Below are 12,247 nucleotides of genomic sequence, written 5' to 3'. Positions count from 1 at the left end.
AATTGATGGGTAACAGGTTCAACAGCCAGCCTTAAATGAGTGAAGCATCATAAACAAAATCAATGAGAAAGAATTCAATAATATCATAATTTTTTCCCAATGTAGGATATTGTCCCGATTTATGGATAAACAAACACATACTAGTCAAAATACCCATAACGCTCAACTAACAAGACACAAGAAGAAACTGAATACTAACATGGTCAAAAACTATGAAGCGCCCAGTTGTCAAAGCAAAGGCATGGGTGGGTAGTTGGTGACAATGAAGAATAACTCCACACCATTTTGCAAAACCATGTATTGCAAGCCAAGACAAATTTTAGATGAAGCCAGGAACAAAACTCATGCAACCTCAAAGGACAAACTTTTCAAAAATGTCACAGTTCAAAAAATCGACTGGTTCTTTTGAAAACTTATAAGAGATCTTCCATGATAGCGTCAACCCTAAGTCTTAGTTATGTCATTGAAAAACATGTTGAAGACATTTCAACAGGTTGAAGACACTCGGTCAAGATGGAATAATAGGTCAGTTCTTAAATGTTTTGCCTCTCCTACACCAGAGGAAAAGATGGACAATTTGTCACATTCAACATAAGTGGACTAAGTTTGAGGAGCTTCATTTATTCCATGTACGGACTAGTGGTTTGTTAATGAAACAGCAAACACCTTTCAAGACTAAAGGGGATTGGTTAATGACTAGAAAACCTCGAAACATAACAAGAGATGTCAAGTTTTTACTTTGAAATAGTTCAAATTATCAATTTAACACATAAGCATGAGTGCTCGTGTTGTGCACATAATATGTCATTCATTTACCCATAGTACCGTACGAGCATTAGAATTCATTCTACATCAATGTCGCCAAACCTCTAGAAGAGGTATCTTTCAATTTCCAAAATGTGAACATAAAAGAATCGTCCTCGACATCTTAGGTAATAAAAAAGAGGAGCAGATATTGACCCTAAAATTGCACATCCACGAAAGATTGTCACATTCAATTCCTGCGAGTTCAACCTCCATATCTTTCGTCTATTGGTAGGCACCTTTTGCTTTTTTTTTTCCTTAGTTTCTTTTGTTTTTCTTTCTTTTGCATTCAGCTTTTTGACTTTTGATGTTTTTTTTTCCTTTGATTTTTTCTTTTTTTAGGTCGACCTTCACCTTTGAGGGAATACCTCACCACATCAAAGGCTACTACGAAGCTCCATCGCTTTCGTGGTTATGTGTAGTTTTATCACATGTCCAACCCGCTTCACCTTACGGGTTTTTGACGAGCTAAAGGTTAGTAAATCATTATCTTTGCGAAATAAACATAAATCAACTATATGTCTATCTGGTACTCTTGATTACTGACTCAGAGGAACAATTACACAAGCCCCAAGCCCATCTCTCAGCTCTCATTTTGCTACCTGCCAAGATCTTACAGAACATTGTGGCTTCTCTCTTAGTATATTTCATGCTAAATCCTTGTAAATGTTTGAACACTAGAGTCAATAGCATTTCCTAGTCTTAACTTTCTCAGCTTCATAAGAATTTTCCTTAATGTTCATATCCAGAATTTTTTCAACTTGCCTCTTCCATTGATTGACATCAAAAACTTGAAATTTTCTCATACTCGGGAGGATACTAAGGGTAAGGCAAAGACATATCATTGTGTGAGAAAGCATCTTTAAAATGTTTTTAAACAAAATTTAAAAAAAAAATTGTTTGCAAAAGTTCTTGACATCAAATGGTATATCACCAGGAGGCATGAACTCTAGTCCCTAAAGGGATGGGTGAATGCAAAACAAGATGGGTAGACTGGGTAGAAAAATGAACTTAACCAACTATCCCATAAAAGTATGATATTTTACATAAAAGATTGGTTTAAGGGTGACGAGTTCGCATAAATGTTAGGTCATTGATCGAAAGCTTTGCAAGAAGTTTAGGTTAAACTCTTCTTTGCCCTTGAACGAAGCCCAGGATAAACCAGTCCTATGCAGCGACTTTTGTAAAATCATTAGGGAAATGATAATGACAACTATGAGAATGGACATTGTTAGACTCTGACTATAGCAGAAAGCAAAAGCAAAAAAAAAAGTGTCCGGATGTAGAACAGAGGCAGACTTTTTCAGTTCTGACAGGTTCACAAATCTGGTTTAAAAAGACATTGTATTATAAAGAGCTGATACCAAAACTAAGGATTCTTTTCTGTACAGAAGGAGAGGATTTTAGAAAACCAAAATACAAAATTTTCTGAACAATTTTGGCATTTGTGTTGTATTTCTTTTTATTCTGCCCAGTTTCTATACAAAGTATAACAGAATAAAAGTTCTCAAAAACAATGTTTCCTAATTAAACTATTAAAGATCAGTAAAAATCACAAAAAGTTCAGAAAACTATAATCACATGCAAGAAGATCAAAACAGAAAATGCTTGCAACCAAGATGAACGTACAACACTCAGCACACAGGGCAAGAATAATACAAATAAAAAAAGAACAAATGTGAAATACATTAGCAAAGAAATCAAACTATGTTATTCTATAGAATTTATAGAAAACATATTTCTTCTTCAAAGCAACACACTTCTTGTAATGGACCATGAACCTTCATCATATTCCCAAATGTTACAATGACAATTAATTGGGGCTGCATTAAGGGGAAACATTTTTTGACAATAAGACGGTCTTAGACAAGCACAATCCATAAATTAAGAAGGAAAGGAAGAAGAAAACGAATAAAAATGCATACCAGACAACGACTGCTAAAGCCAGACTACAACAATGGGCTGCCAAATTCTGCCTTCCCTTTCTCACGACAAACTTGACCAGCCACCAGCAAAAATAGGTCACAAGTCATAACTGCAAATACAAGAAAAACAGAATTATAGGAAAGATCTAAGCAATATTTGAAACTACGCAAGAATAGGAGAAGAAACTATACACAGTTTGAAGCAAAAGCCAATAATGCCATGAATGCTCGGAAGTGCAATGGACAGGCCCAAATATAACTAAACCGATAAAAGCATTTAGCAACCAACAAAGAAAAACGACAACGCATGAATGTCCGATATTCATATAACATCCATGTTGTAAGCAGTCCTTTGCAAAGTTATGATCCAATTAAACACATTTTCAAACATAAAGTATATCCAAAAGGACCCTCCCTATGTTAAAACGGCGAATAAGACGACTAGGGCAGCGATTTGGGGAAAGGCATACAGAAAGCACAGGCGTTTGGAAATAAAACGCAATAATAAGAGGCAAGCCTGCGGCTTACCTCGATAAAGATGCGGAGAGGACGTGCGCTATGAGAATGACCAACTGCATGCAGAGAGCTTCTGCGAGAGGAAGACGAGCCTTCTCCACGAGCATTCGAGCAAGGACAAAAAAAGGAAATTATGCCCCAACGGGCAGAAATTTTGTTCGGGCTCTTGGATTTTAGAAAAGAAGATGGAAAGAGGTGGTTCAGGCTCGATAAACCCTCCCCTTACCAAACATTCAACATCGACCCAAATATTAAGTAGTATTTCAAAAACACTCTTTAATTTTAAAAATTTCATAAACTGCCTTTTTGAAAAACTTACGGGCGTAACAAAGAGACTCACCGTCGAGGTCGGTGGTGTTCGAGCAAGCTATAACGAACCAAAAATAAGAAAAAGGAGAATCTTCTGATATCAGGGGGTTGGAAAGAGCTGGATTGGCGTAAGGATAAAAATACCCTCGTACAGAATAAGAATAAAAATTGCCCCGAACCCTATGTGTTAAAAGTTAACACTTAACACAATCTTAGTAGGGCAATACTTAGCTTCGGTCTTGTCAAAGAATTTTTTCTATTTAATTATTTCAAACTTGTTTCTGGTTTATCATTTGCTTCATTCTGACAAAAGATGTCGATGGTTGACATCAATTTCTACTTCACCAAGCCATACTTAATTAGATCTTCTTAAGCACATATGCTTGTGGGTTTAAATGGAGACTCGGGGAACTCATTTCCTTTCAAGCTCGTAAAATTCAACAAGCTGGCTAAAGTTCTTCAAATGCATACATAATACATAATGGTTTAGATCAAAGAAGCCAAAAAAATGAGCTTTTCTTTCTTTCTTTGTTTCTTAATCTTACGGGAATCATTGTGGCTTTGAATGGGGATCATGCTGGAAAGAGATAAAGAGAGACAGATAGAGAGAGGTTCCTTAGTGTTTTCCTTTTTTCTTCTCAATATACAATAAAAAAGGGTGGCAGCCCAGCCCTCTTTCAGGCCAGCAGAGTTTGGTTCTAAAAGGAGCCGTTGGGGCTATCCTAGCCAAACAAGCTGGAAAAATACAAAAAAATCAAATATAAAAATACATACTATCCCTATACACACATATACATAGTAAATACATATTCACAAAACATCACTGCTGCGGTCGTTACAGGTGCTTCATGAATAACATTCAAAAAGAACTCCCAAAGTATCATCAAAGACTAAATTCGATCAAACAGTGAAAATATCAAAAGAAAAAAAAAATCAATTCTGGGCAACAAAACGAACAAAAATGTCATACCTTTGATGGCCTGGAAATCTGGAATTGAAAATATATTTCTGAAAACATATTTCTTAGAAAAAATAAATGGGAAAAATCTTTCCGATTCTCATTTTGATGTGTGTGCGATAACTCGGAAATATATTTCCAAAAATATATTTCTGAGTTTGATAATGAAGAAATATATTTCCAGATTTTCAAAAAAATAATTCTGAGTTCTATAATAAGGAAATATTTTTCTAGATTCACAAGAGAGGAACATGAAACCACGTACACAAGCATTTGAACCAAGTTCAACATGATCTAACAAGAAAAACTATGCAGGGCACGCTGATTAAGAAATATACTTGCACCTTGGGCATAAGATAGCCTAAACCCTCCAAAGCACTTCTTAAACAGTATATTATTGCTAAAATAACAGAGAAAAAATTAAGGAAGAGAACCATCGCCATCTAAAGAAATAGACAAACAAAAAAAAATCAAACCCCTGCCCAAACATCCTCGATGGTCAAATTACACTGTAACCCCCACATAAAAGAAGCAAAAATCTATCTTTACAAACATCAACACCAGAAACTAAAGTCAACGTGAGCACCGGACCTCTCACCAGGGAGGTGGTCTGCAGGTCGAATCCCCTTCTATGAAGTTATATCTGAACGAAAAAATCCCTTTGTAGTAATATTGGGTTCATCAAAATCAAATGAAATGAAATATTTTGATAATACAATTTGCGTATGTTCATTGGTTGATTACAATTTTCAAACCCAATACGTTGTATTGACAGATTAAAAAAAATGATAAAGCATGATTCAATAAGGGTACCTGACATTTAAATGTTTGCTAGTATATGTGCTCAAATTATATTAATCTTTTTAAAAGGAGTATCAGTTGAACTTTCAGTTCCAAGACAGTGAGACGCGGCCATCTTAGATGCGACCTAAAATATGTGCTTTTTCTTTCCTAAGAAGCTAGACACTAGTTTCATCATTAATTTGCACTTTGAGAAGATGCACCAGTATTGTTATAAAAATCCACCTCAATCCACCGATTTGGTTCGGATTGATGCCAAAGCATCAGTTCATTGGTTGATATACAAGAGTCCCACATGTCACGCACACACGGTTAATATTATTATTTACTTTTAAAAGTTGCCAAGATTTTTTTTCTTAATTATCTATAAAAATATAATATTTTATATTTTTTTTGTCAGATATGTCCCATGCTGGTCGATAACGCTGGTTACTGGACTGAGCGCTGATGGGTACCAGGTACCCAGCTGAGCCCGAGTCAGGCCTAGCCTGACAATCTGACAGTCAGCCCATTGGCGGGCCCGGTATGCATGACAATATTTTTTTATTTAAAAAAAAAATAAATAGAGTTGAAAAAGTAAACTGTAAAAGTTTTAACTTATTTTGTTGCACATATGGCTTTTTTATTCACTCCCAGCTTGATAATAATCAATTAGATTGGGCTTCAAAAATATGATCCCTCTCGAGACCTGATAAGCCTCTATAATAAAATAAAAGAATTAATGCATGGCATTTTACGGTAAAATCTGTTCATAAATTTGACCGTAATTAGATAAAATCACTTGTCTATCTTCAGTATTAATTATAAATACCAACAGACAGGTTTATAATTTATTTTTCTATTTCTGTGAGAACACGAATCAATGGTGTTGTTTATTTTACTTTTGTTTTCTCTTTTCCAAATACATCCATGAGTTACAAGCCAATTAGCAAATCCATCCCCAGCTACTAGTTATATATACATGCTCAAATGCTTCTTCAAATTAATTTACTCAAGTCTCTGAAATTCGTTATTGAGGTTAAAATTTTCAGTTAATTTGAATCAACCTTTTTTCTTTTCACGAAGTCAACAAAAAGAAATACAAATTTTTTTCATAATGACATATATGATCCCACATGGCCATAGGATGTCAAACAAAGCGTTCTTGTATTGATTTAGACAAACAAGAGATGAAGATATCAAGAACCCAAGACCCAAAGCCCCTGTAGATCTTCCCCCTCCCCCTCAATTCGGACTCGTAGCAAATCAAATTTAAAGCGTTTATTCTAAAAAAAAAGAAAAAAAAAGAAAAAAGAAAAAATGTTTGTGGAAAGGCAACGTGTCCTTTATCTAGCGCTTATGATTTTTTCTGTTTTCGTATGTTCAAAATCACTTTGAAATATTTAAATTTTCAGTTATCATAAATTTGAGTTTCCCTCTGACTAAGTCCCAATCATGGGGTTTGCCAACTATTGTCAAGCGTCTCCCATGTAAGCATCTACCACTAAGCAGAGCAACATAGAACGTTGTGTTTTTGAAACTTATTCCTTCAAGCCTTTGTTTGCAAGTAAGCAGTTTTAGATCAAGAATTAATTTGGGATTGGCTTAATATGCTTCAAGCTCAAAGTCTACTATTGTTTTTGTTGAAACATTGTGTTCTGTGCGACAATGAGTCAGCTCAAACTTGGTTTCAATTGCTTCACAGCGTTGAGCGCAAGTGTTCTTGGATCACGTGAGGAAAGCTTGTGAAGTGTGTGGAACGACTGGAGTTCGGAGCCCCAACGAGGTTCTTCCTTGGAGCCATCATGAAGATCTATCGTTGGTGAACTCCTCTCCAATTGGGCACTCGCACACCTGTCCAATTCCAGCCACAAGGTCCAGCCGTCCCCGGCCATGTAGGAGGGTCATTGCGCAGCAACTATGCTTAGACGTGTAGCTCTCCCGCTTAGAGGAGATCTAAAGCAGCAACTACACCTTGGATGTGTAGCTCTCCGGTGGTATGTTGAGCCCAGCCCCCTCTAGCTCTCAGTCGGACAGGCCTTCCTCAACCTATTCATGAGCCAATCCCAGCCCAAGACCGGTCTAAGGACTAGGTCTAGGTCTGAGCACAGGCCACAAACTCCTCTTGGTCTGCCTGAGCCCTGGCCAGGCCCTAAGGTCTTTTCGGGAGCCAGCCGCAGGAAGCCCCTTCCCTCTCTCCTTCCTCGGCTACAGACTAGTTGCTGGCCGAACCCCCACCCTCTAGACCTAGCTTGACTTGGTCTAGCCTACCTCAGCTGCTGGCCAAACTTCCCTCTAGAGTGGTAGGAGCATCCAAAGTGGACCAATTTGAGGCTTAAGGCCTAGGGACCCACCTGCTACCCTAGATCACTTGGCTGCCAAGCCCGACTATTCTCGAGCCCGGTCACAGCGCCTTCTAGGCCAAGACGGGAAGCTTCCTCTTTTCCTTTCTCTTCTCCTTTTTCTCTACATCCCTCTCTCTCGATGGATTGCCCGAGCACCACACCCTACCACAACACGGTGAGTGCTCCTATTTGTATGTGAGACGTGTTGACAGCGGGATTGCTTGGGTATTACTTTTCTCCCATTTCCTTTCCTGACGGGAACATAGTATCTCTGCACCATCTAGAGTGCTGCCATGTGCGAGTGATCCGACTCATTTTATTAAATTTCATATTGGGTCTTGGTCCTGTTTAACAAGAAATAGTGTAAAGGATACCAAACAGGTTCAGACGATGTAAGTAGAGCACTACCTCACAAAGTTATAGCACCTGGAAAAATCTTTATTTTGTAATATCATTCATTACTAGTAGATAGCAGTGGTATCTTCATGGCCTTTCCATGTGCATGATGAAGCCTGGCAACTTAGCAACTCAAGAAAGCATTCAATGACAAAGAAAATAACCTACAAGAGACAATTCATGCTTCTTTCCGCTGCTGTCGACGGCATGGCCAAGGTCCACTGTTTTTGGCACTGCATGAGTTGCTAAAACAGGGGCATTCCTGTTTTGATGGTTCTGTCGATTCAAACGTCCACTAAGCAGGGATGTGCTTAGTCAAGGTGGAGAAGTCACCTAAACCCGTTGCTTGCTGTGCCATGCCTGCTCTTCCCCGTGATTTCGACTTTTCTGATGTCACTTTTTATTTTTCCACCAATTTTTTTAATATACAAATTCACATTTCCACAGTCGGGCAGCATGTTTCCCCTTGCTTGCAGCATGGCGGATGTCCCACGCCTAATTCCTCCATCAGCAGAACTTGAACTTTAAGAGCGACAGCTTGAACAACCTATGCTTCAAATTGGAAGACCAACGAGGAGGGGAATCAAGCATCTCTCAAATGTGTCAACAACTTATCAGGGGAACGACGAAAATGATAGAAGATTTCTTGCAATCCGTTTTGAGAAGGAAAAAGAAGAGCTTGTCTTTGTGAAGGAATAGCAATTTCAGAATTATTTGAGGTGAATCAATGTTACCTCCTCAAGGGCAGAAATTGCAGCAGGTGCACAGTCAAGTTGGCGACCACCATGATTCGAAACAATTATTCCATCTACTCCAACCTCAATAATAGCTTTCCCAGCTGCAGGAAGTGGAGTGCCAATCTTTTGCTGCTGATGGATATCAGCAACATAAAACAGGTTACCTCATTTCAATCCTGAGACCTTTGTCATTTGCATCATCCGTCAGTTAAGGGTAACATCCACAGTCGTCGAATGGGCATCAAAGGAAATGGAATGCTTGCAACTGGGCATTCAAAAAATAAATGGCTCACCTCCACTACGTGAGAATGAGTTTTGGGCAATGTAGAGTGTGAAGAATGCTGTTGGGTAGCCGTCCCTCATCCAAGAAGCAGGCACACCTTTGACTTTAACAATATTTAACACATTATGCCAAATTTTATTTCGCCTCCCACAAGATTCTATCGCTATTAGTAGAAATGAGAGTGTGGGGGTTGGGGGCGGCGCTGATGGTCTTAACAGGCCAAAGATACTTTTTGTAGAGTCCTCACTCCCTAGAACATCCTTGACATAGAGCCACAAGCGATTGTTGCTCACTTCTGGAGTATCACCAACAATACGAGAATAAGTCCATCTTCAATTCTAACAACTTGAAATGAGGGAATGGAAATACCTTGTTTGCTATTTTCGTTAACTCAACCATCTACAGCAGATTGCATAAGGTTTTCCCCCATCAATGAAGGCAACGAGAGTCCCTCTTTGATCACCAATAACAAACAGCTCCTGCTCAATTCAAGTAAGAACACAAACAAACAATTCGCCTTCAAAAATGAATTTTGCAGTGAAATATGTCTTGCAAACATTTCTACCGAGAAGTGGTGGCAAGAATTCAAATATCCATAACATGGACCCAAGAATTCAGATATCCATCATATTTCGACCTCCTTCCAGAAAGCTTTGGGCTTCCGGTCAACTGTCTCAATATGACTCGACTAATGTTAGCAATCTCAACACTTTATTTTCTTTAAATTTATTTTGGGTACTTTTATTTATTTATTTTTTTGTCACGTTGACTCAAAAACATTTAGCTTCTTAATAGTTTCATATCTAACATCCTTGGTAAATTTTAACGGCCACAAATACTAGTTTTTCATGCTATTTTAGTAGCATTTGAATTGAATGCTCCTCCAACTACTACAACAAAAATAGCATGAACGTATGGTATTTTGCAGCCGTTAAAGTTTACCAAATATGTTAAGAAACAAAACTATTAAGAAGCTAAATGTTTTAGAGTCGTGGATACTTTCACACATTCACACATTTCCATGTCAAGCAAATATTTAGAAATAAGAAACATTGAGTTACACACCAACCCATATCCACTGCCGTGAGTGACCACAAATATTAAGTTTGCAGCTTTTCTTTGAATTTTTTATATTACCCTCCAGTGAAATGTGAAAGCAAAAAGTAGACACCTGGGTCGTTTCTCTTGTAACTGGATATCTACAATCCTTTGATTGAACTGATTCAGAACCACAAAAAAATATTTATACATATCTCTGTTCTTTGAAAGTCAAAAATGAAACACTTGATAATTGCAGCTAATCTCGCATGGTGAAAAGCATGCCCATTCACTTTGCTTACCTTGTGAAACCTGTCCATTAAAAAGGAGACCATTAGTCACAACAGGACTTGCATTGCATTTTTGAAGATTACTCGGTCTGCCACGAGCTTCGAAAGCCTCACCACCAGTAGGACAACGATGGTTAGTGAATTTATTTCCTGCCACCAACAATAAGAGATTCATTCTTTCCAACAAGTAATATAGTTGCTCCTCCATATGGACAAACCCTTTAGTCAAGTCAGACTGTCTTCGCTGGACTTACAGCTGTCAATACCCATGAATCTATATGCTGCATTTTATTGGCCATGCTAGTTCTGTTTTCAACTGGGATCAATGTTAAACGGCTTCATTGATCCTTGATCTAGGGATACTAGAACAGCAACCACCCTTTAAGTTTGAAAGTGTTTTCTCTCTAACCTTTAGCTTAATTTCCTGTTTGCCTTGACTTGTAAACCCTTCAAATAGTAGTTTTGTCAACCTTCTATTGAAGAACTGGTCACAATGGTCAAGGAGGAACTAGGCACCCGTGCATCCCCAAACATTCTTCTCAAGATATGAACAATATCATCAAAATACTTGGAGGACTTCTTGCTGCTCCACCAATCAACCATCGGTTGAAGTGATTTTCCAAGCGGCATAACAAGCAAAACTGCAAACCCTAAAGCAACTGCTCCATTTCGTTGGCTCTGAACTTTACCCTGCAGCATGAGGTTTTGGCGACGGTTGACAATCCCAATCCCCTACATACTTTAGAACCAAGTTTGAAAAGCATATAGCCCTTGGGAATCTCTCCCAATGACTGCAGTACCTCAAAAATGATTTTCAAGTCATAAATTTGAAATCAGGCAAAACCCTACGAAACCCTTGAGACACACATGTAACACCCTAATCCAAACCCTTTAAACACACATATGACACCCTAATCCTCGATAAGGGTTACTCTCTCAAAGGCCACTCAGACGTGATAAAAAAATCCTAAATGCCATCCGCAACCCTATTTATTAGGGAATATAGTGAATCTCACACTGAAAAAGAAAATCAAATTAATAAGGCCACCAAAACTACAAACCTTTCCACCAATGTTCAAGGCAAATGAAAAAATTCTAAACTCTAAAAGGAAAGTGAAACTGAACAATCTTGAACACTAACTTACTTTTTAATAAAACACTAAGAACAAAAATACAAGGAAAAAAGAATCTATCTATGCACGTGAATTGCATAACCATAACAAAATAACAAGTAAATAAGGGACTAGTAACGAGAAAAACAACAATTACACTGCAGCACTTATAGCCTTTCCCAGTGTTTAATAAGTGCACTCTCCCAGCACCCCACCAGCCTTGGGCATGCGCTGGTTTGGGAGAGACATTAGTTCGGCCGGCAGCAAAAGTCCTAGAAAGCACTACCCCCCATTCCCGCCAGCTACCAGTTGCTGCTGCCTGCAGCATATTGCCATTTGCATAATGTGTAAACATGGCAAAGTTTGTCGATCAAAGAGTTTAACACCTACCACTATAATGTTAAAAAAACAAGTCACTCAAGCATGCTGGAGTATTTTTAGCTACTCACCACATCATGAATTGTTAATGAAGTAAATGTCAAACAAAGTTTGACAGGAGGATTCAATGTCAGTCTTCCTTTTATGAGAACATGAAAGAGAGATGCATGAGAATATTTGCACTCTAATATGGTTAAATATCTCCTAAGGAGGGTTTCTCTGTACAAAAATATCAAAACAGGTGGATTCTTCCTTTTTATCTCATCATTCATCAACAGCTTATCAATCCGTACGAAGACCCACCCATATGCATCTGTTTTACCACTAGGGGTGGTTGAAATTTGTTTACAGTATCCCCCTTTTTCCATGAAAAGGC

The sequence above is a fragment of the Nymphaea colorata genome, chromosome 10, assembly GCF_008831285.2.
Source record: "Nymphaea colorata isolate Beijing-Zhang1983 chromosome 10, ASM883128v2, whole genome shotgun sequence".
NCBI lineage: Eukaryota > Viridiplantae > Streptophyta > Magnoliopsida > Nymphaeales > Nymphaeaceae > Nymphaea > Nymphaea colorata.
The sequence above is the reverse complement of the archived record's forward strand: the minus strand, read 5'-3'. Positions refer to the sequence as shown.